Source organism: Pinus tabuliformis, chromosome 7 (genome assembly GCF_031772625.1).
Source record: "Pinus tabuliformis cultivar Carrire ecotype Pingquan chromosome 7, CPIR1, whole genome shotgun sequence".
Taxonomy (NCBI): Eukaryota; Viridiplantae; Streptophyta; class Pinopsida; order Pinales; family Pinaceae; genus Pinus; species Pinus tabuliformis.
The window spans coordinates 853055083-853081873 of record NC_142293.1 but is presented as its reverse complement, the minus strand read 5'-3'; the positions used below and the strand labels follow the sequence as shown (position 1 = coordinate 853081873).

The window sequence follows — 26791 nt, the reverse complement described above, 5'->3', positions numbered from 1 at the left end:
CAAGAGGGATTGCCCTAGGGTATACGCTGCCCTAGATAACATGCCCTAGATCTAAATGCAGTCATGGGAGAATAAGCTCTACATTGCTCAAAAATCCGGAAAAGCCGGCAAAGTCGGAACTGTTGGAAAAGCCGGAAAAGCCAGAACTGTCGGAAAAGTCGAAAAAGCCGAAACTGCTGGAAAAGCCGAAACTGCCGGAAATGCCGGAAAAGATGGAAATGCTGGAAAAGCCAGAACTCCTGGAAAAGACGGAAAAGCCGGAAAAGCCGGAACTGCCGGAAATGCCGGAAAAGCCGAAACTGCCGGAAAAGCCAGAAATGCCGGAAATGCCAGAACTGTCGGAACTGCCGAAAAAGCCGGAACTGCCAGAAAAGCCAGAACTACCGGGACTGTCAGGACTGCCAAAACTGTCGGGAACAACCGGAACTATCGGAATTGTCGGGAATAGCCAAAACTGCCAGAACTATCGGGAACTACCGAAACAGCCGGAGCATCTGTCTCCGAAGGAGAGCAGCATGCAAGGGACAACTAACTAACATTGGGACAGTTGTATGGTACTTAGCAGCAAATACACCGAGCATGCAATGTTATAGCTAGCATGCAAGGGACAACTAACATGCAACAACAAGCATGCTAAGGACAATAAGCATGTTAGGGACAACAAGCAAGCAAGGTACAGCCAACACATAGGTTAGGATGGCAACATGGTGCAGCAATTGCACATAATGTAGTATAGTGATGAGTACAGTCATGATTAATGAAGCATGATGAGATGCAACATAGTGATGATGGGTGCAGCATGGTGCAGCGCGGTGACAAGGGTTTCCCCACATTGGGGTTTGTCCCTGGCTAGCGCCACATCTTGTGTCCTCTTGTCTTGGCTTGTCTTCTGCGATTTATATTTATGTTCTATCTGCAGTTTACTTTAATGCTGATGTGATTGCTAATCTAGAAAAGATATTGAGCTAACTGTGAAAATTGAAATAAATTGCTCTAGCATAGAACATACCTAAAATTAACAATTTAGGTGTCAAAACATATGCTAATGCATGCAATAGAAAATTTAGCATTTCCCATCGATTTTCCACCTCTACACGAATATAATTGTACAAGGTGATATCTCTAGGCTCAACAATGTCTTTAATCTGCCCCAACATGCTATCCATTTGCTCATACACCTCCCCAATTATTGGTCGATCTGAATCTCCAAACTTGATCATGTAATAAATTGGGTTGGTGAATTGTAAAACATATTTAACATGTGACCAAAAGTACATGTCAAGAATAGTGTCCTTGGCTACATTAGCACCATCTCTATCAGTGTTAATTTCCTCCCATGATTCAGCACACACCATATTAGTTAAAGCTTGTCTCACCTTCACTAGCCGCCTAAAGGTGAGGCAATAACTAGAAAATCTTGTTTTTGCAAGTTTAAGCAACTGCAACTTGGAGTAAGTGCCATAGAAGTAGTTTACCCTTGTATGCCCTGTGATGAATTTAATGAGTTGCTTCCCTCTCCTGTAAAGCTCATTAATCCACCCACATTCTTTATGCTTCACAATATCATGCATCAAAAGGTTCAATGTGTGAACCAGGCACCTAGACCAAAAGATGTGTGGATGAGTACGCTCAATAACTTTTCCTGCTGCCTTACAATTTGCTGCATTATCTGTGATCACTTGAACCACATTATTCGGACCAACATCTCTGATTGATTGCAATAGGAGATCTGCAATGTTTTGGGAAGATGCACTGATGGAGGAGTCATGACATGTAATAAATATTGCACCACTAGCAGAAACACCAAGAACATTTATCAAATGTTGGTTTCTAATATTTGTCCACCCATCTAATACAATGGATACCCCACAATCTACCCACTCATTTGTAAAATGTGTCAAAGCTCTTTGAACCTTTGCTTTTTCTCTTTCTAATAACATTGTTCTAGCTTTCTCATAGTTGGGGGACTTGTATCCTTTTGGGGCTTCATTGATGGCCTTTACCATTTCATGCCAATAGGGAGAGCGAAGCACACTAAATGGTACACCGCAAGAACAAAGAAATCGGACTATATTTCCATCCACATCATCCCTCCCAGCAACATTCAGGAAATCCCCTATTGTTCTTTTACCTCCAGAGCTTCCAGAAGTACCATGAGGAGATGAGCTACCAAATCTAGAGGTTGAACTTGATTCAGAATGAGTTTTTTCTTTTTTTCTTTTTTGTTGTGCAACCTCCTCTATTTGGATGTATTTTCTTCTTTGTTCAGCTGAAATGTTTGGGCAAATTTGTATCCTCACAACACCCTTTTTTTCATCACTGTCCATCACCCCACAAAGATGCCTCCTCACATGGGTATATGAACCACTAAATGGTTTTCCTCCATGACAACCATGAGGGCACAAAAAATTGTAGCTTCCACCACCCTTTCCCCCTTCAAGTTTGGTCACATAGTTCCACAAGGGTGTTAATGTAGCTTTAATCTCAGTGATAGTCACTATCTCAGATTAAATACTTTTCAAATTGATTCAAGAGCACATGGACAGGACTCAAATCAGATGTTGCACTATCCTATTACATCATGGCAAGCAACCTCTAGTCGATGCTGCAAGGACCAGATGTTCAAGTCAATTATTCTTGAAGGACTTGAAGAGAAGCTTCAACAAGGATCCTATCTGGAGGAAGCATCAATGCATCTACCTCAACAACAGCCAACATGATCAAGGTGAAGATCTTGTCTTCACGTATCAAGTAAGTATCTTTTATTCTATAATCAAGTTTTGGTTTATTGACTTCATCAGTGCAAGAAGATCTATGGGTTAGATAAGGTTATTGCAGTAGGATTGACAGAATCCTCATGAAGGAGTGAAGTCAGTACCTCAAGGTCTCCTTTGAAGTCATGAGAACTCTTAAGGTTCTATGAAGTAAGAAAGGAAACATAAAAGGATATACTCTCTGAAATGAAGTGCAAAAGGTGCCAAGGAATGAAGAAACATCTTCATGAGATCTCAATTGAGAGATCTAGGAAAATGATGAATAGATGATCATCATTAATAAGCAAGGTGACAGATGTCTATGAACAAGAAGGTCACCTCAATCAATAGTTTGTGGTCTCTATGTTAAATAGAGAAAGACAAAAGACTCAATATGTGCAAAGGAAAGGTTGACAAGATAAGTACTATGGAAAGATTACCTGAAGGATGGAGGAAGCTGAGGAAAGGATCAAGGGAAAGAGGGAGTAATAGATCTCCACTATGAATGAGATGGTATCTCTCTCAAAAGGACCCTATCAGAAGTCCCTGCAGATATGAACATAGTAAGAAGATGCATCGTGGCATCATGGAAGCAAGAGCTCGTATGGAATCATGAAGAACATAGCTCTTGGGAATCTCGTTGTACATTGAAGGAAAGGAAGAAGTCATCCAGGTCAAAGGAAACATTTGCCAGATGGGGATATACTAGATCCTGAAGGATCTCTGATAGAGATCTCAGCGGAGGATCTCCTAGTCCGGAAGGCAACAAATGTCTCGTCAGAAATTCCAACTCTTGGAACTCATGAGATGGTGGTTCAATGACATGAAGAATGAAGCAAACCAAGGGATTGAAGATCTTTTCAATCAAGGAAGCTAAAAAATACCTGAAGGAAAATGAGGTATGTATGATTGTATTTGTATTTGCATTTGATATTGTAATGTCATGATATGTGGTTGCAGATAAAATGGATCAAGCATGATCAAAAGGGAATAGATCTCCTCCTCTGAAAGGATGCAGAAAGACATAAGTCAGACTAGATGAAATCAACATAATATGTCCTCATAATGTAGTATGAGGTAGTTGATGACCATTGAAGAACTATGAGAGCTCCTGGGAATGAAAGATATGAGGATGGAAGAGATCGTGAAGTATGCAACCTTGATGAAGGCAATCAACATCCAGAAGATCAGGAAGACTTGACCAGGAAATCTCCCAGAAAGATGTGAAGACTCTGATGGAAGTCTGAAAGGATGAGGACCCTTGACAACAGATATCATTGGGAGATGTGTCAACATGTATGCAGGATGATTGATACCTACAAGAAGATGTCACTGGAAGAAGGCCATCACCAAAAGGTAATATGTAATTTGTTTTTGGTGTCTGACCTCTTGGAAAAGTCTGGGTATGTGTGCAGGATCAAGGAAAGGAAAGTTGTGAAGGATGTCACAACTATGTACCTTGTGGTCCAGAGCAATCACTTTTGAAGGAAAGTGAAGACAGATGATCTTATGAAGGAAGCCCTAGAGGAGGATAATCACTTTTAAAGCGAAGGAGGATAATTTCTGGGAAAGAAGGAATGACATGACGGAGGAAAGTGATGGATGGCTGACCCTACATGTGAAAAAATTGATGACATCGAAGTCTTGAATCATCAGTCAACTAGAAGACTCTATAAATCACCGATGATAGAGTCCTGGGTAAGAGGGAGCTCGGGGAAGTTCCTATGAGCAAAGGAACTCGAGAAAGTTTCTGAGTAAAGAGAAACTTGGAACTCGTCCCTGGTTAAGAGGGAGAGTTAGACGCGACATTCTTGTCTTAAGTTTGGAATAAAGAATGGAGGCTTGTGTAATCATCTGGCATCCGACGCTCTTTGAGGATGTGGTAGGGCATCCAAGACAAGAGTGGGCAAGAGGACCGATATTCTTGAGGGCTGGGAACCCAAGATGAGAATAGTCCTAGTAGGGCATACTCGGAGAACACTCGGGTGGGTATGACCCTAAGAGAGACAATGATGATCTGTGTCTATCAGTCATTGGTCTCTCCAACATTGTGTGCTTTGATCAAAGTGAGAGATAGAGCTATTAGTCAAGGCCTTGCTAAATGGAAACAATGTTGGTTGAAATGATGCTATAATAGATTGATAGCAAATCCGATTCTTCTTATGAGAAATTCTTCAGATTGAGAATGACCAAGCACCATTATGAATACCTCCCTAGTTAAGAGGTCATGTTGAAGAAAGTATAACTAGGTTCGGTCTTCATAATGACATGATCTTTGTATTTGATGTAATAAAAGGAAATAAATTATTTTTGTAATCTTGCTACATGGGTTTCATGAGCAAGAAGTGTAACTAGGTCAAAGACTTCTTCTTGATGTCTTTAGGATTTGATTTATTTATCAAAGAGTCATGTCATGTAATGAGAGCTCTTTATGAGCCTATGTAAAATGTGTACAAACCTAGAGCAGCCCTCCAAGACCAAGCTCAAGCCTCCAAAAGCAAACACAAGAAGACTGCAAGCAAAACGATGAGAAGGTCATCATGTCGGCTTCAATAAATGAATTAAAAATATAAATATATGTCATGTCGGCTTGAAGCAAAAGTCACGTCGGTTCACATGTTCATGTCGGCCTATTATATGTGCACAACCACTATATATACCCTGTTGAGGTATCCACAAAACACAAGTGAAGATCTCGCATTCTCTGAGATGTTAATAAAAATATAGGGTGCAGAGAGGCGTGGAACAGGCCGTGGATGGAATATAGCTCCAATACTTTGTATGGGCACAAGCACCATGATCTCATGTCACCGCAGGCAAACAAGGTCGCATTTTGTCTCTCTGAATTTTTTGGGTAAAGAAGCAGCAGTCAAGGAGGTATAGAGCTCGATATCAAAGGAAAGGAATCTCACACTGTCCTCTGAGTTTATCGCATGAAAGAAGGAGCAGGACTGCAGTGCATAAGGCCTTCTATCTTAGGGCTTGACCGCTCCTCGCTTGGGGATTAGGAGCAGTGAAGCAATACCTCAAATGTATGAAGAACTTTGCATTAATCTAAGATCTGGCTAATCTCGGCATACCTGAAGGCGAATCTCTAATGACGAAGTGATCTCCCACGAGCAGATCTTGGATGGATGAAGAGGAATGTGTATATATTACAGTCTCGACTTCATGGTGATCATGTTTGATCTCGGCATACGTATATATATGTATCACATTTTTGGCATAACAAGGAGCTACAACATCACTCACATTCTCGGCTTATATAGAAGGTAAACACCTCAGGGCAAGAATATAACTACAACCTCTATGAACTTGTTCCATGACAGAGGATGTATGTATGTGATGGAAAGAACCTCGGGATCCTGACTGTCCTAACATAGCCTCAGTCTCACTGTCTCGGAACTTCTGTTATAACGTATACTCTTTGCTGCTCACAGTCAACATGATGATATCTCCAGCTAAGGTTCAGTGATGATTCAAATATGGTGTAATAGCAATAAAGCCCTCCGTACATTGATCAAGGGAGATCTCAATGAAGATATCAAAAGAGACAAGAGATCTCTGTAATATGATGAAGAGGCTATGATGAAGACTTCAGTGATACAACAGTGATGACTTCAGCAGTACAGCAGTCATGACGAACTCAGCTAGGAAGAGGATAAGATGTCTTGGTCTTGGAGAGGCTAGCTATGTCAAGGGTCATGGTCTTGGTATTCGTCAATGGAATCTCTATAAGAAGAATTTTATGCATGGGTTTTCCTCTCCAAGAGGGAGAGGTTTTGGCCCTGGCAGAAAGCCAAACATTCGTGTTCTTGTCTCTTTTGTTTTGATAGCAATTTGATGAAGTTAACATACACATGTTAATAATGAAGTAAACATCAAGCTAAGATAAATTGTTTAAATACTTCACAAATTGTTATCATGTAACGAAGAATCAATGTAATTATGTATGCCCTACATTCTTCAACAGGTCACATAAAGTAATCTTTTTTTTAAAGTGAGCTAATTCAATTAAGTTTGGAAAGGGGGGGAATTTTTCTTTTAAATATAACATTATCATCAACTTCCAAACATTCACGTGGTTCATTGGCATCTTCAACAACTTTTCTTCAAAAAGCCATAACTTCTTCATCCGGAAGCCATTTTCAGAGCCTTTTTTTTTAATCAACCTAATTTTTCGAGATCTTTCATTTTGAACACTTAGTTTCAGCATATACAGCTTCAGTTTCTTTTAAAATGGAAAGTTTATGCCTAGTTATTCTTGACAACACCAACTACTTCCAATGGCTATCCTACATGGTGGATTTACTTAGAAGTAAAGGTATTTATAGAATAGCCTCAGGCCAAGAGTCTAAACCTCAAGATGAAGATAAGCAAGCCAAATGGGAAAATAAGCAAGATCAAGCACGTGGGTTGATAGGGATGTCTATTTCTCCAAACCTTCGATTCCATATCGGAGAAATTGATACCCCCGATGAAACAATGAAAAAGATCAATAAAGCTTTTGGAATTAAAAATAAAATTAGAGCCTATCAACTTGAAAATGAGTTGCTTACGTTGGACCCCAATAATTTTTCTTCCATTGAAGATTTTTTGTCCAAGTTCAAGACCCTTAGACTTCTCTTGGAAGGTGTTAAGGTTAAGAAAGAAGATGGTAGCCTTATCTATTCCATTCTTACTAAGTTAGGACTAGCCTACTCTGTGTTTGTTTTGACCTTCCATTCTACTAGAGAAGCCTTTATTTCTCAAGGACAAGACTACAAGTCCCCCTCTTTTGATGCCTTTTGTGATTCTTTAATAAGAGAACAAGAAAAACTCTTACATCTTGGTCTTCTTAATACTGGAAACTCTTCTAAGAAAGCCTTAGCAGCCCAGCAACAACCAAGTTCAAAGAATCCTAAGAAGAAACATCCTAAAAAGAATGGTCCTAAACCAAACAAGGGTCCTAAGCCATTTCAGTCTCAAAATGAAAAATCAACTCAACAAAATGATAAGGCAACTAAAAACAAAGGGAAGAAGACTGATAGACATTGCAACTTTTGTAATCATGATGGCCACTTAGAATCCAAATGCTTTAAGAAGATGGAAGCCTTGGAAGCAACAATGAAGAAGTGTAACATCCATTTGAAGCACTCTTCAACTTCAACTTCATCTTCAGGAATAACACTTTCTGTATGTGGTTGTCAAGTATCTCGATTTGGTTATGCACTAAATGTATCTTCTTCTTCTCATTCTCGTGAGTGGCTCATTGATTCTAAAGCTTCCTATCACATGGCCAAAAACAAAGCCATGTTTTCTTCCTTAAATGATTGTAACACCAAAAATATATATGTTGGTGATGATAGATCTCTTAGTGTTGTAGGGACTGGAACTATTCATATAGACAATGGTCAATTTAATGATGTATTATGTGTTCCTACTTTATCTTGCAACCTTCTATTTGTATATCAGATAACTCATTCAGGTGACAGTAAAACCGTTGAATTTTCACCTCATGATGTTGTAATTAAGGATCTAAGAGATCCTAGACAGATTTTAGCTACTGGCATTGTTGATGATTCTACAAGGTTGTATAAGTTTAACAACTTTGGGTCATCAACTCTTCCCTCGGTATTTGTTGCTCATAATGATGAAGTAAGCAAACTTTGGCATGAGCAATTTGGTCACTTAAACTATCGCTCCCTTCAAAATCTATGTAAAGAAAATATGGTGACAAGTCTTCCTATGGTATCTTGCAGAGATGGTGTTTGTTCCAGATGTGTACTCGAAAAACATCATTGGGATAGTTTTGAAAAACGTGCCTCTTGGCACGCCTCAACCCCTTTACAACTTGTGCATAGTGATTTATGTGGTCCACTTCCAGTTGTCTCATTCTCTGGCTACAAGTATTTCTTAACATTCATTGATGATTTCTCGAGACGCACTTGGCTATACTTCTTAAAACTCAAGAGTGAAGTCTTTAACATGTTCTTGGCCTTTAAGGCCTTTGTTGAGAAACAATATAGATATCAAATTCTTAAGCTAAGATCTGATAATGGCGGAGAATATGTTAACAACAAACTCATCAACTTTTGGACTGATCATGGAATTAAATTGCAACATATTGTTCGATATACTCCACAGCAAAATGGTGTAGCTAAAAGGAAGAATCGCACCTTAACAGAATCGCAACCAGCAAAGTCAATGTTGGTCAAAACAGCTCCAATTTGACCTCAAGTCAACCTAGGAGAACTCGGCCTCCAACAGCAATAGTAAGCAACCCAAAACAGTCCACAAAATGTGGTCAAACAGTAGTCAACGCACTGCAGCCCTGCGGTCAGCCCTAACCAGTCAACGCTGGTCAAATTCATGGTCAAACAGGCCAGCGTTTGGTTGCCCAACAATGCGGCTAGCCTAGGAGAGGCTGCCCAACCCAAGAACGCAGTCAAACCTTCCACTATGCTGGTCAACGCATGCATAAAATAGATCTACGTCCTTCACGTTCAACCCTAATTCAACGCTGCCCTAAACCTGATTTGTGTCCTCCTTCTTCAACCACACGTGTGAGAGAGAGAGACTCTTCTAATGCGTAGAAGAGAGAGAAGATGTGTGGTGAGATGAGTGGAGTAATTCCACAAGGTCTCCTCCTTTTATATTAATCGTGGAGGACAAGTTGGAGTGTACCACACACTTTAGCTTGCTGGTCGACCTTGACAAATTGTCAAGAAATACAAATAAATTCATATCTCCATGAATACATGTCGGAATCGGATGATCGTTAGATCAATCCTACACCTCTCGACGAGAGGAATCCAAGAAAAATATTAGCTGCCATAAATAAGATGACCCACATGGAGTTTGGCCCTAGTTGCCAATTTTAACACTCCCTCTCAACTAGGGAGAACTCCATCTGTTAATCCATCTGTCTGTCGATACTATCTCTGCCATCAAATGCACTGCTCGGCTCTGCTCTGCTGAACTATGAAGAAGAAGAAATGATCGAGGATGTATCATACCATCCTCTACTGACCCGAAGTCAGTCCCAGATAAAAGAGAGTGCTCAATAGCGCTCTTACTGACCCGAAGTCAATCCTAGAGAGTGTGTCATACCACTCTTACTAATCCTAGATCAATTCAAAAGAGAGTGAATTATATCACTCTTACTGACCCGAAGTCAGTTCCAATTGATCCCAGATCAATGTCATCCTAGCATAGGGAGTATGATAGATACACGATGCATCCATCGGTACTACTATGGTCCCTATCCTCATTTCCCTACTCATTGGCCAGATGAGAGGTACTTCCCATGAGTCCCAGACTACATGGGTAGGATGTCTCGGCAGGAGAAGGATGAACCACTCATCTTGCCTACATGTCGCCACGAGGTATCACAGGGGAAGGCTGAACCATTCACCCTGTACACAGCGCACCACTAGGGGAGGGTGAGTCACCCTATGGTCGCTCGTCGCTCCAAGAAGTACCCCAAGCCCCCCGGAGCTCCCAGAGCTCAATGTATGCATCATACAGGACCCTCATAAGAGGGTCTCTCAATGACTCCTAGTCATTCTCGGAAAGTCAAGATCGGAAAGTCAAGAATTTGACATTTCCCAGGGGCTTCGTCAGAATGTCGGCGACCTGCTCATATGTACCGATATGATGGAGCCTTATTGCTCCTCGCTATACCATATCCCGGATAAAGTGGTACCTGATATCGATGTGCTTGGAACAATCATGAAATACGATATTCTCGGATAAACAAATCCCACTCTGGTTGTCGCAAAGGATCACGGTAGTATCCAATGTATGTCCAAATAGCTCACTGAAGAGATTCCTCAACTAGACAGCCTCACAAGAGGCCATACTCGCAGCAATGTACTCTGCCTCAGCGGTGCTCAAAGCCATCGACTTTTTCTTCCTGCTCATCCAGGAGATCGAGGCAGAACCCAAAGAGAAACAACACCCGGAAGTGCTCTTTCGGTCCACCACACTGCCTGCCCAATCAACATCGGAATATCCATGTAGCCTCACATCTCCGGCAATGTATCTCAACCCATGAGTGATTGTGCCCCGAAGATATCTTAGAAGATTCTTGGCACCAATCCAATGTGAGTGATGAGGCTCAACCATATATTGGCTCAGCATGTTGACTGCAAAACATATATCGGACGGGAGTTCACCAAGAACATTAATGCTCCTATGAGTTGACAATACTCAATAGCATTTCCCAAAGCAGGTCCAGCAGCACTACCGCATAACTTCTTGAAGTTAAGCTCCATCGAGGTAGTCACGGGCTTGCAGTCCACCATACCGAATCTCTCCAATATTTTCACCACGTATTTTCCTTGAGATAGGAAAATCTCCCCTGGCTTTTGCTAGGCTTCGAGCCCTAGGAAATAGTGAATCAGTCCTAGGTCCATCTCAACTTCGGAAGCCAACTCCCTCTTACATTTGTGATTGAGAGGGTCTGCACCTGTCAAAAAGAGGTCATCAACATACAACACCCGTATGAGAGGTTTATCATCCTCAACCTTAAAGTAAAGTTTTGGATCGGTTTCACTCCTAGTGAATCCCAGCTTCATCAAGTAGCTATCGATCCTCTCATACCAAGCTCGGGGTGCTTGCTTCAGCCCATAGAGGGATTTCTTCAACCTGCATACGTGAGATTCCCGATTATGAATCTCAAACCCCTCGGGTTGTTCCACATAGAATTCCTCTTTAATCGAACCATGCAAGAACGCGGTCTTGACATCCATTTGATGTAGGTTCCATCCTTGCAAAGCAGCAAGGGCTATGATCGAGCGGATGGTGGTGTATCGGGCAACAGGTGCAAATATCTCATCATAATCTATACCTTCCTTTTGAGAGAAGCCACGAGCGACAAAGCGAGCCTTATACTTTTCAGCACTCCCATCAACTCCATGCTTTATTTTGTAAAGCCACTTCGAGGTGACAACTATTTTGTCTTGGGGTCTGGGGACCACATCCCAGACATCATTCTTCATGATGGACTCGTATTCCTCATTCATAGCATCCTTCCATACTTGATGCTTCACGACTTCTTCGAACGATGAAGGCTCATTTTGAATAATTGTGCTCATAATGGTCAAGTATCCCTGATACCTGGTCGGCTTCTTACTTTCACGGAAAGTCCCTCTGGGTGCAATATGTCCTTCAGCATCATCAAGTGTCCCCCTAAGCCATGAGGGCCTCTTCCTAGAAGAGGAAGGCTCTTGCGGAGGGGGATCAATAGGATCCATAGGTTCTTCCACATCGGGCATCGTCTCATCTTCCTTCTCATCCGGCTTCCTGGTGTCAGCCTCTTTATCTTTTCTCGGAATAAGAAGATTGTCAACCTTGCTAAGAGCCATATCTTCGTCAAAGGTGACATCATGACTTATCTTGACTTCCCTTTGACCAACCACATAGATTCTATAGCCCTTCGAAGTTTCGCTATAGCCCACGAAGATTCCCTTCTTTCCAGATGCACCCAATTTGTTTATTTTCTTTTTCGGCACATGAAAATATACGGGACTTCCAAAAATTCTAAAATGAGAGACATCATGTTTCTTACGAGTGAACATCTCTTCGAGAGTCTTGGAATCGAATGCTTGATGAGGGCATCTGTTTTGAACATATACGGCGGTATTCACAGCTTCGGCCCATATAAACTTTGGAAGCCTTTGATCATGGAGCATGGAATGAACAGCTTCCAAAATCATACGGTTTCTCCTTTCTGCCACACCATTCTGCTAAGGAGTGTATGGTGTTGTGGTCTCCCTCTTAATGCCAGCTTCCTTGCAAAAGTCATGGAACTCATTGGATTCATACTCAGTCCCATTATCAGTCCTTAAGATCTTGATCCTGTTCTCGGTTTGATTCTCGATCAAGGCTTTGAAATGACGGAACCAAGAGAACACTTCATCCTTCTTTTTCAAGAAATATATCCAAGTCTTGCGAGAATAATCATCTGTGAAAGTGAGATAATATAAATATCCTCCCAAAGAGTTCACAGGCATCATACCAGATATGTCGGAGGTCTTGCTATGGCTTGAGGGGAATGGTCCCCTTTTGAGTTTTCCTTCGGCACACCTCGGACATACACCTTCTTGCTCTACTTCAAACTCAGGCATCCCGGTCACCATCTGTCTCACATCAGGTAGAGCCTTATAATGAAGGTGGGCAAACCTCCGGTGCCATAGTTCAAACTGAAGAGTTGTGCTGCAAGACATGACTACCAACAGACTTCCTCCAACTTGATAGAAAGAGTCAACTCGAAACCCAAGAGTGAAAGCATCTTTAAAATTCTTTTTCCACACATGTAACTTGCCATCGATGAAGGCCACCTTGTAGACTTTGTCTTCCATTACCAAAATGGACACCAGGTTCTTCTTGAGATCAGGTACATATAGGACTTCTTGCAAATGAATTGTGTTACCCTGATTTACTTGAAGAGTAATATTCCCTACACCCTTTACGGGATAGGTGGAATTGTCGCCAAGAATAATCTCCAAGTTTGTCTCCTTCTCTATCAGATTAGAGAGAGCTTCCTTGTAACCAGTGAAATGCCTAGAGGCACCACTATCAATAAGCCAATTGCCCAACGAGTCCGAAGGAGAGGTAGTGGAGAGGGTCGATATCAGATAATATTCATCTTGCTTATTGTTAACAACATTTGATTCATACCTGGAGTTCCTTGCTTTCTTGGAGGGTTGACCACTTCCTTGATTTCCGGCATTCCTCTTTCCTTTGCCATTGAACCTGCCATTCCTTTGATTGTGGTTGGAGTTGCCCCGGGAGTGATTTTGATCATCGTCATGAGATGTGTCCTTCCTATTTGGACACTCCCTCGCATAGTGGCCAAATTTATTGCAAGCGAAGCATCTTCCCTTTCTTCCACCCTTTGATCCGGCCTTTCCTTTGAATTTAGACCCAGAATTATTTCTCCTTTTAGCATGAGAGGAGAAAGCAGTGGGTTTTCCTTTGAATGAAGGCATTTCTTGCTCTACCATCCTTGTCTCTTCTTGAATGCATCTCGCCATCAATTCCTCAAATCCCGAAATTCGATCATTGTTGAGAAGAGTGGTTCTAAATACATACCATTCGAATGGGAGCCCTCCAAGTGTAGTGATAGTCAGTTCCCTGTCAACAATGACTTCTCCAATCGATAAGAGATCATTCTTGATCTCAGTGATCCTTAAGAAGTAGGATTGAATATCCTCGTCTTTGCCCTTCTTAATATCCTTCAGCTTATTCTTGAGGAACAAAACTTGATTTGCATCACTAACTTTAAACAAGCTTACCAATCTATCGTAGATCTCCTTGGAGGTGTTCAGCTCGGAAACGTAGGCCACCAGGCACTTGTCAATAGAGTCCCGGATGATCTTCTTCGCTTTGACTTCACCCTTAGTGTACTTGTTCCTTGTAGCAGTCGGTGCATTTGATGGAGGCTCCGTAATTCTGCCTCTCACATAATCCAACACTTCCTGCTCTTCCAATGTCAGATCAAGAGACATTTTCCATCCATGATAGTCAAACTTCTCACGGAGCTTGTCTTCGACAGGGAAGTGTGATGAGGAACCCATGAAGTCCTTTGACTTTTTCCAACAGTCTTCGGTGATTTCTCTTTGCTCTTGCTCTTGCTTGGGCTTTGTCTTCACCTCAGCTCCGATACCATGTTAAATTATGGTATGTTCTATGCTTAGAGCAATTTACTTCAATTCTTCTTATTAGCCCAATGTCAATTCTTAGTATAGCAATCACATTAACATACAAGTAAAATGCTGATAGAACATAAATAAATCGACAGAAGACAAGCCAAGACAAGAGACACAAGATGTGGCGGCTAGCCAGGGACAAACCCCAATGCGGGGAAACCCTTTGATCAATTCTTCTATATTCTTCAATAATTCAGCAGAGAGAGAGATAGTACAATATCACAAATCTGTGATTTTATATCAGCAGTAATACAACAGCAACCAGCAAAGTCAAAGCTGGTCAAAACAGCTCCAATTTGACCTCAAGTCAACCTAGGAGAACTCGGCCTCCAACAGCAATAGTAAGCAGCCCAAAACAGTCCACAAAATGTGGTCAAACAGTAGTCAACGCACTGCAGCCCTGCGGTCAGCCCTAACCAGTCAACGTTGGTCAAATCCGTGGTCAAACAGGCCAGCGTTTGGCTGCCCAGCAATGCGGCTAGCCTAGGAGAGGCTGCCCAACCCAAGAACGCAGTCAAACCTTCCACTATGCTGGTCAACGCATGCATAAAACAGATCTGCGTCCTTCACGTTCAGCCCTAAGTCAACACTGCCCTAAACCTGATCTGCGTCCTCCTTCTTCAGCCACACGTGTGAGAGAGAGAAGCTCTTCTAATGCGTAGGAGAGAGAGAAGATGTGTGGTGAGATGAGTGGAATAATGCCACAAGGTCTCCTCCTTTTATATGAATCATGGAGGACAAGTTGGGGGTGTGCCAAACACTTTAGCCTCCTGGCCGACCTTGACAAATTGTCAAGAAATACAAATAAATTCATATCTCCATGAATACATGTCGAAATCGGATGATCGTTAGATCAATCCTACAGCTCTCGATTCCAAGAAAAATATCAGCTGCCATAAATAAGATGACCTACATGGAGTTTGGCCCTAGTTACCAATTTTAAGATTAGATTCTCCAAAATTAGTCAAATATCCCATTTCGGATATTGCATGGGCATTTTGAAGAAGAAAATAATGACCAAGTTTGGACTATGTGCTTCGATGGGGCCCAATCTCAACTTGGAAATGGAATTGGCATTGCCTTTATTTCACCCCAAGGAGATTATGAGCTTTTCCTAAATGTTAGAATTTGAAGCCACCAATAACGTTGTAGAGACAAGTTTGTGCAAGTCTAGGAGAGACGAGACTGGTCAAAACATATAACTTGTAAAATTTGAAGTTTAACGCAAGGTCATGCAGATTTGAGAAAAATGGGTCTGCATAGGTGTGTGAGAGACGTTATCATGTAAATTGTAAACAAACCAGGTCGTCTAGGTCTAGGAGACACGAGACCATGAAAATAGATAAACTAGATAAGGTGGTTGATCTCCATCCACCCACCATGTCTTTTTTTGTCCCCTTAGGAAAAAGGTTGGTCAAGGCTACATTCACACGTTGTCCCATATGTTCCATTCCCAATTCTTCTTAACACATCATTAGAAGATCATCACCAGCCACAAACCATAGTTTTTTGTAGAATGCATAAGGGATCTCATCCATATCCAAAGGATTTCCTTTTGACATATCTTGTAAAGGGTCAAATAGTTCATCCTTACCCAAGGGTTGAGATAGATAAATATACTCAAATTTCAGTACTTTAGAAGGAACAACATGCCAAATAGCTTCTTTGGCTTTATTTCTATTTACATTCCATCTTCCAGGAATAAAGATCTTTTGGAAGTGATTTTGAAACTTTTCTTTCAGTTTTTTCCAAATACCAAGACATTAGGGGAATTTTGAGGTTTAAAATGGGCTTCCAAAGAAAAATGTACAACCAAAATAAACTTTATAAGAAACAATAGGATTCAAGATGATGTGTCAACCATAGGGGATGATTCACCATTTTTGTAGTAAAAAAATAATAAAATAATAAAACTATTTTTTCGACTTGTATTTTCAACTTATCTCCCCAAGGTTTTACTCAAATTTCGAGCGGGAGTACTTGTTGGATGCAAAATTTAATTCCTCATCCAAGGATTACCCATGTTGTATACTTTCGATGGACCCTACTACACAGTTTTTCATGCATTTCTCAGTTTTCATGTAGCAGGGTCCATCCAAAGTATGCAACATTGATACTCCTTGGATGAGGAATCAATTATACATCCAACAGGTGTTTCCGCTCGAAATTTGAGTAAACCCATAGGGAGATAAGTTGAAAATATGAGTTGAAATTTTTTTTTTTCTTTTTTCTCTCTAAAATTTGATGATGTAATGTAATCTTATTTTATTATTTCCACTATTATTTTATAATTTCCTTAGGAAGCCCATTTTAAACCTCAAAATTCCCCTAATATATTGTACTAAAAAATAAAATTTTAGAGGATATGACTTTCAAGGAAAGCTAAGAAACTAAGGAGGTGACAAAGTCCATTCCATAATCCTTTTGATAGAGGGGAAACCATTTTTAACTTCACCTTAGATGTCGATAGTAATCTAACGAGAACAAGGGTGTGTGGACTAGGGGAAAGTAGTAAGGGGATTTCCCTTTTGTTAACACAAAGACCTATGTTAAACCCCGCAAGTGGGTGCAGTTGACAAGTACAATCCCCGGATGACTTTTACAACATATAAATGCCCCTCGCAATGCAAAAGCTAAGGGAACCTGTAAATTGCTATAAACAGCATTTCCAAAAAGAGAGGTAATCTAACCAAAAGACTTTCAACTTATCATCACATTCATCGGTAGTTATACAAGAAAATGACCAAACTACTTGCACATAAGAAGTTGAAACTGTAGCTCTTCACGGAAGATTCGCTTATATGACATTTCTCTTTAAGATATAAAGGGAGTAATTTCAAGGCAGGCTGAAACAAAGGTTGCAACAAATAAAATGAAAACATAAAATTAATTTCTTTTGTCCAATTAATCATCTCTAGAAAATAAGTACCTACACAAATCAAAATTCAACATAAACTTTGACACAAAGTTATGTAACATGTATACAAGTAGGATTTTTGTGAATAAAATATTTGAATACTGGAAAAAATCCAATACATAAGTGTTCTAAAGAGATGGATGACATTTAATTTTTGTTAAATATTGCATTTAATAAACAGCCAATACTTTGCACATGGCATATATGTAGCTCAATCTATGAATCTGTTGTTTTTAAAGGAAAAGAGCAAGTATATAACATAAATATTTAGAAATAATAAAGATGTCAATATCCCAACCTGCGCCTATGCACATCAACATACAATCGTTGCATATAGTATCATGGAAGATTGATTATGAACGAAGTATCAACATATGTGAAACACCCTACCCTATAGGCAGAAGACAAGAAGGGGACAATGTATCCTCACAAACCCAAGAAGCATGGCTATGTCAGCCTAGCACGGATGCTTCAAGTAAAGGATTGGGAATCACATCGCCCAGATCTATCAGATCCGGTACACCTTATAGCAGATCGACCCTTGTCAAGGACAGATCCACCCACCACAGATCTGGATCTGATACAAATTTTCATCAAAACTCTGCAAGGAAGGACTATCTGCAAGCAGATCTGGAAGGGGATGCGATACAAGAATTAAAGCATGAAATCCAAGTGCATATAGGCATATTAGTAAGTATGCAAAGCTTGATATATGCAGGACAAATTATGCAGGATAATTACACATTACAAGACTATGGAATTGTCTCAGATTCAACCATCATCCTCAATCTGAGACTGCGAGGTGGATGCTCCAGAACTAGCTCAAAGGGCACAGGCTCCTTCAAAGATGCAGTCAAAGGGAAGGGTGAAGCCAACACCAAACCAACACCACCACCAGAACTACTTGGACCCTACATCATGGAGCAAAAAATCCCAGATACTAGCCTTGACAGTCTCTCTGCCTGAGGTAAATGAGCTTTATGCAGAATTCTATACTAAAGTTGTCATATGTAGATTCAATGGTTTTTGGCCTAAATTAGATGTTTTACACCAATGGATTTTCTCCACATGGACAACAAATCGTGATCAATGTTGCATTAATCGTTATCGGGATTAAATCGGCGCGGGGAAAAAATCGGAAAAAATCGGGAAAAAATCGGTAAAAATCGGGAAAAAATTGTAACATACAAAAATATTCATTCTTTATCAAATTTTTTAATATCTAAAGCATTTACAACATAAAGTAAATACATTGACACATAAATATGATAAAAGAACTAATATATAATATGTTTAATATCATTTCTAGTGCCACATCACACATAACAGTGAATCATGTCCTAAATAGTAAGTCCTGACTCATGACTCCCAACTCAGCCTCAAAATATCAACAAAAAATATAATAATGTATCTCATATCATGAGTCATAATGTCATATACAATGAAATGAACCAAATAACTAAAGTCTAATACTACTGATTTCCTTTGCCCCTCTAGATGTAGATGTCGGTGGAGTTGGCAGTGGACTCTGCTGTGCTCTAGAAGCTGAAGAACTAGGAGCTACAGGAGGTAGACCACGTCCTCTACTGGTGACAGGGGTAGCTTGGGTAGGTTGTGTCACCTCCTCCTCCTCATAAAAAAAAACAAAAAACAAAAATTTCATAAAAATCGCCGAAAAAAAATACATGTATTTATCGGCCGATAATATCGCCGATTTCAAAAACTCGCGATTTTACGATATAATCGCGATTAGTGCAACACTGATTGTGATATTCATCTATGTTCCAAGGGGTTTTTTATTGTCAAATTCGACACAGTCAAGGATAAGGAATATGCCCTCAATGAGGGACCATGGTTCTGGGGCAATGCAGGACTTTTCATGACCCCTTGGTTCCCAGGTTTTGATGCCACCACTATGGTGGTTTCTAAAATGCATATTTGGGTCAAGATACACAATCTCCCACTACATTTCTGGCATCACAAAGTATTAGAAGGAATGGGGAATACACTAGGCAAATTTCTCAAGATTGATGCGGATAGAGTCTCAAGAGGCATATTTACCTTCGCCAAAATATGTGTTGAAGTAGATCTTAGTCAAGGATTACCTGATAGCATTATTCTGATCCATAACAATATACAATGGACTCAACCACTAGATTATGAAAATACAACATTCCGCTGCCGTGGCTATCAACAAACAGGTCACCTTCACAGTGCATGCCCACAAGCTAAAAAAGACTCCAAAAGCCATAAGAAACAATCTCAAAAACCAAAAGGTTGGCAACGCACTGAGCCTCGAGCAGAAACAACATAAGAAGATGAGACAACAGAAAACACTACAGACAATAATGTGCAGACTGTACAAATCAGTCCACAGAAGGACAACATAGTGCACAACTCTGCATTAACACAGCGGCCCAGCAACCCTTCGCAGCAGTACGAGCAGCACACAACAGGGAAAGAAGTTAGTGGCAGCAAACGAATCCATGGATCAGAGGGATTGGATTCTGACAAAGAATATCTAACTAATACCAATGAGAATCAAATGTCTATTGTAACTTCCACTCCCAACACTGGTGGTTGGCGAAAAGTGGAAAAGAAGAAAGGTAGGAAAGAATAGATTAGTCTTTTATGGATTCTGAGAAATCAGGACCTGCTATTACTGCATATGCTCATTAGCATCTACAACATGTAATTTTGCTCTTTTTGAATAAAATTACGATTTTTCCAGGGGAAAAAAAAACATATGTGAAACACCATGATAAACAATGTAACATCCTTAATACAGGCTTTGACAATAGTATGTGATATATAAAAAATCCAAAAGCAAGTTGTTGGACATAATATGATACTCTCACTCACCTAAAGAAGACAACTGCAACTTAAAGCACAACTGAATCAATCTCTCGAGCAGGAAGGAATATTACACCAAAATATGAAATACAGATGAAGATGACATCAAAAATATTCGATGAATGAGGTATCAGGTTAAATTGTGTTAGTATACTGATTCTTAAGAAAGCAAAGCATCAAAATCTACATCTGAACCTGAAAGCTGTATCAACAATTTATTATTCCATATGCTAGATCTTGTCAAACAGTGAAATGGGTGAGATCAAGCACAATCACGTATACACATCTAACTCAGGTAGTAAAGGAGAAATAAAACCACAGTGCAATACCTGAGCTTCTCCACAGGAACACAGCCAAGATATTCATCACATTTAGGGCAGTGGGATGCCTCCTCGTCAAGTAGCTTCTTATAAATGCATTTCCTACAAACTGCAGCACACAAGGACACAATTAATGAGAATGGAGGAATGCATCTAGTTTGCATATTAATAATGAAATAAATAAGAAAGTGAGCACCTCGCCAAAGACCCTGGTTTGGTCCTTTGGTATGGACTCATATTCACAACTATAAAGGCCTCGGTTCTCAAAGAATTCAGACAGGAGTTAAATAATAGAAACAGAACAGTACTTTACTTCTTCACATAAATAATTTAAATATACTTCTTGCTCAATTAAAAATTTTTACACTTTGTGTTCAATGTAACCTAAAGCCAGTAATTTTTTAACCATAGAATGAAAGGCATTGTAAGAAGATACTGTGAAGCATCTCACTACACTATTCATTTGCAGGAGAAACAGAATGCAAAAAAACGAATCCTCCAAGACCATAGTTAACCAAGATGACATTAAAAACTACTAGAACTGTGGGCATTTGCTATGTGGCAAGTTTCAATGTGCACAATATTATAACTCTTGAAATCAATGCAATGTGTTCCCTGATGAGACAATGTCAATAATCTGGAGCCAGGAACACCTATTACAGTCATGTTACATGTAACTAGAAAGAAATATTTACCTAACCACATTTACAATTAAAATCAGGCAATCTCATAACCAAAAAATAGAAAAGGATTCTAATTTCTATATGCAGTGCTTATATCCACAGGAGATGCTGAAATACTTACATAGTCATTGATATGTCAGTTTCATCAATGAATTTTTCAGTTATATGTAATATTGAGGTGATGCATTTAACTTCCAAGGAGGAATTCTGAAGCAAATTACCACAAGTACGTCCTGGAATAAACAACCAACATATACAGCAACTAAAACTAGTTCTATCATAAATGGCAACTAGTAAAGACACACAAAAGTTGAGTTAACACTGTCCAAGTTCATATGTTTTCTGAGACATCAAAGCTCTAGAAACACCTAATATAGAGAACCAAAAAGTTTCAAGAGACAGCAGTATCAGTCAGTGTTACTTGGGAGCGGGAGCAAAAACGGGTGCGGGAGCGACATTTTCAAAAGCTCCCGGTTTGGGAGCGAATCCCAGAGCGATTTTTATATAATATATATACTTTTTATATTTTGATACATATATGTCAACAAAACATGTAGAATGATGAATTAGATATAAAAAAAACATAAAAAAACATAGATTGATCATTGAACCATATAACATCAATCATCTAGAAGTTATAATCTTCATCAACCACGTCCACAAGTTAGTAACATACAACATATTGAGTCTCGTGAATCATGATTCATCAATCTTAAAGTTTCAACTTCAAGCTTTCAAAATTGAAAATTCAATATATAACATTTATCATCATTGATCACCAAAGTTGTATTTGTAAGCTAAGTTTAACCATTACACGAAATAATATCTAACATGAAATGAAATGTTATAAAATGAATTATGAAATGAAATGAAACAACTTTCACGAAGCATCATATTCATAATTCAGAACCATTACCAATGAGTTATAATTGCCAACTTCAAACTTCAAACTTAAATTGTCATATATTGTTTACAAAAAATATCATAATAAATATGAAAGAGTCAAGACTCAACAATTATGAAAACTAATAGAAACTAGAAAAGACAAGTAAACTGTAAATCTATTATCTACTACTTCATGTGGCCCTTGCCACGAGAAGTGTCTGATGTATGAACAAGTCATGGTGGTCTTCTAGGAGTCTCCTCCCACATAGACCGACGACCAGAACCAGAAGGCACATGCCCTCCACGTGAGGGTGTAGATGGAGGCGGCGACAGCAAAGGAACAAGACTCGGAACTCGAGCACTGCTACTAGATGGTGGAGGTGGCATGGTTATTGCTTCATCTTCCTCTCTCATAAGTTCCGCTTCCAGTTCTTCAAGATGTATAGTGCCATCCTCCAAATTATCATCCTCTGGGTGGTTGTCCCAAATTTTATATGTTGGATCCTCATAAGCCCGATCACAGTAATGACTCAACAACCTCAAGTTGTAGTGCACATAAACCAAGCTTTCTGCCCGGTTTTCATTGAGTCTGTTTCTTTTCACATTATGTATGAAGCTGTAGGTGCTCCAACACCTCTCTGCAGAAGAAGTATTTACAACCTGTGAGAGAAATTTTTTTGCCAATTTTGGCAAAAGTCCCTGGCCGCCATATGATTCCCACCATGTGAGAGCATCAAATCTGTCTCTATCTTCCATTGCATGAAAGGTACCAAACAAACTAGTGCAACTGAAGTATCTACCTAATTCAAGACGCACACTAGCACATTCCTCCCTGTCAGGTATCAACTTTTCTAATGCTTGCAAATATCCTGTAGATACCTCTTCATCTATATGGGGTTTGACCCTAACCCCACCCCCTGGTGCAGGTTGGCCCAACCAAGATGCAGAGTAGTATTTTGGCATAAGGATATACGCCAAGCAATGTAGTGGAACATTAAGTTTATCCCACCGTATACACACACAATCGTGAATCAGTTTATACAAGTTGGGATCATTTTTATGAACAATATATTTTATTTGCCCCAACATGGTATCCATCTGCTCATACACCTCGCCAATCACTGGTTTATCTGTATCTACAAACCGAATCATGTGATAAACGGGCTTGGTGAAATCCAATACTTGCCTCACACGTGCCCAAAACATACCATCAAGAGCGGTCTCCTCCACCTATTCAAAACCTTGCCTGTCAGCTGCATTTGTAGCCCTTTCCTTTAATACTTGCCAGTGTGGACTTGATACCATGCTAGCCAATGACTCTCTTACCTTCAAAAGGCGCCTGAAGGTGAGGTAATAGCTACGAAATCTATTCCTCGCAATCTTCAACAACTCCAATCTTGAGTGACTACGGAAAAGGCCATGGGTATTGCTATGATTTGTAATAAATTTGATCATTTCTTTGCCTCTCTTGTACAAATCACCAATCCATTTGTATTGTTCGTTTTTGTTCTTAACAATATCATGCATCAAAAGGTTCATTGTGTGAACCAAACACCCAGACCAAAATATGTTGGGGTATTTATCCTCAATAATTTCTCCCGTTGCCTTACAATTAGGAGCATTATCAGTGATGACCTGGATGACATTGTATGGCCCATTACACTCAATTGTTTCAAGTAATGGTTTTGCAATGTTGATGCCGGTCTTGAACTTGTCTGAGTAATCATACGCTGAAAAAAAGATGGCACCACTAATAGACACAGCAAGAACACTTATCAATGGCTTGCCTTTTACATTTGTCCATCCATCATATACAATGGACACGCCATGGTCAGTGCAAGAACTTGTCATTCTATTCAAAGAATGTGATATTTTTGCTTTTTCATGATCAAGTCCAACGGTTCTAGCCTTGTCATACCCAGGGCTCTTGTATCCTTTAGGGGCATCATTTATGGCAGAAACCATTTCGTGCCAATAAGGTGAGCGAAGAACATTGAATGGTATCCCACATGCATAGAGAAACCTGTAAACTTTTGAATCCACATCATTCCTACACCCTTCATCAAGGAAATTTGATATGCTTCTACACCTTAAACTTGGTGACCCTGTGCCTCCATATCCACTGCCTTGGGAGGATGCTGAAGGAGTTCTTTGTGATTGTGAGCTTGGTTCAAAGAAACCCTTTGATTTTTTAGATTTGTATTGGGCTTCCTCCTCTTCCCTTATGTATTTGGCTCTATCTGTTGCTGACACACCTGTACAAGTTTTGATTCCTATTTGTTTATCTCCATCCCATGGCCTTTCCCGTAAAGGTGCTTTCTGGCACGGGTGTATGAACCTGTGTAATTATTGTTGCAATGGGGGCAATGAAATTTAGTGGTTCCACCCCCTTTCCCTGCTTCAAGCCTATTAACATATTTCCACAATGGGGTTTGGTCTTGTTTATTTTTTTGAGCTTCAGCTGACTCATGTTCACTCTCCTCCAACTCCTCCTCTCCGAGGTTTTCATCAAATCCACTATGACCCACTTCTTCATCCCCTTCTTCATTTTCAACCCTCCTTTTTCTACTCTCCAACACCATAATAACCAAAAAAGGAACCAAGAAGAAGAAAATGCCAAGAAATATAACCATGATGTTTGAAATTTGAAGTTTTGAATCTGCAAAAAAATGGAATGGGAATGGGAATGGGAAATAGAGAAAAAAATTATTTATTTATTTAGGAATGAACATTAAAAAAAAATTGCTAGAATAGAGTGTAGAGCCTACCTCTTTGGCCTCCAATCTCCCCTTGCAAGCTCTTCAATCTCCCCTTGCTCCTTGCTTTCTCTTGCTCTCTCACTCTCTTGCTTCTTGCTCTTTGCTCTCTCCTTGCTCCTCACTCTCTTGCTCTCACTCACTCTCACTCTCACTCTCACTCTCACTCTCAAACAATGAAATGAATATGAGGGAGGGTCTATTTATATTCCCTCCCTCACTTTATTTTCATACCCGTCTTTTTTTTTTTTGGGCGAATTTTTTTTTCCGTGCGTTTTTTTCCAGGCGTCGCTCACCGCCGCGGGGAGCAATTTTTATAACCTGGATCGCTCCCGACCGCTCCCGGATCGCTCCTAGAGCGACGGGAGCGATGCTCCCGCCCGGAGCACGGATTGGGAGCGGGATCGAGAGGGGGGGGTGCTCCCCCGCAACACTGGTATCAGTACTCGATATGTGCCTGTGGCTTCCTCCCAAAATATTATGAGGCCTTCCACTAAAGATGTCTCATCGTTACACTATAAAATTTAGTCATGCATGAATTCAGAAAGTCAGATTCATAACATTCACGAAAAAGGAAAGCTGGCGAAGACAGCTTTTAATCTTGAATTGTAATCTAATATTTTGATCTAATGGAGAAAAGAAAATATCTAAGCCTGTCATTTCATTGTTTTACAAAGAATGGCTTTCAGCAAGTCTGTTAAGTGCTTATCAGTAGTTATAGACTTTTTTTAACTTTATGTCTAAGTGAAGATTTAACTCTGCAAGATTGCATACACCAACTCAAACATTACACTACATATTAGCCCCGTTACATAGCTACATAAAGCCTCTAACAAACTAGCATCCATGCATAACAAATTATTCCCAATGAACTACATACTACATAAAGAATAACAACTCCAACTCAAATAAAGCATACACAACAAATGTTTGTTGATGTAATTATTACCCATATTAACTTGGGGATCTAATACCCACTTTTAATGACTAAACCTGATACAATCCCAAGTTTATCTCTAAACTTGACAAACTCATAATTACCAAGTAGTTGAGACTTATGTCAGCAGTTTGCTCAGCTGTAGGGCAATAATAAAGTTTAATATCCCAAACTAAAAATTCGGCAAATTTAACTCAACGAAATGCATACATAAAAAGTTCATTAATTTAAGAAAAGATTGCCATGTAAAACATTGTAATGTCCATGTCCCCTGTAATGATCCTAAATAGGAAATACAAGTGAAACAACAAATATTATACGCAGCAAAATACAAAAACGAAATATTCATCGAGTACCCACAGAAAAACTGCAAATGAAGAACTTCTGAGCAATTTTATTATATTTTTGCAAGCCAAATACAATAGATAGTGGAATGGTGCACCAAGTCTTGTCTCAATGGACAAGCAGGACCAAACCCAAGTAGGAAAATGGCTGAGCTGAAGGCTGCCTAGCTGCTGCACCAATCTGCACTGCGCTGCCCAGAAAACTGTTGCATTGCTGAATTTTGAATGGCTGGAAAGTGCACTAAAACTGCCCAAAAATTTATATGCTTTTAACCCCGGACTCCTTGGCCAAAACCCAGAAAAACCCAAAAGTAGATTTGACTGGTTTTGACTTCTGTTTTTCGACCCCCTTGGAGCCTCACCCCAGCTATCGCTGCCAAATTCGACCTGCTGGAAACTACCTGCAAATCCCTCTGCAAACTCCTCCAAAATGCTAGGTTCATCCCTGCTATCCAACTCCTAACTTCCCGGATGAACTCTTGGCCCGGATCAGCTGCTCCCAAACACCACAAAATTCTGTTGAGTGGCCTCTGCACTGTCCCTCTACCCAGAAATGTGAATTGCTAGTATGTTGGCTCAACTAGTTGAAAGCTCCAGCGAAAATGCCTGCCCAATGCTGCTACCTCAGCTCCCTGACCTCCCGACAA

The 26791-nt window shown here is 40.0% G+C and overlaps 1 pseudogene; it reads right to left on the bottom strand.

Moving 5' to 3' along the window:
- The window catches only part of LOC149250302 (E3 ubiquitin protein ligase DRIP2-like), a 313805-nt pseudogene that overhangs the window by 239105 nt on the left and 47909 nt on the right, over positions 1 to 26791 (bottom strand).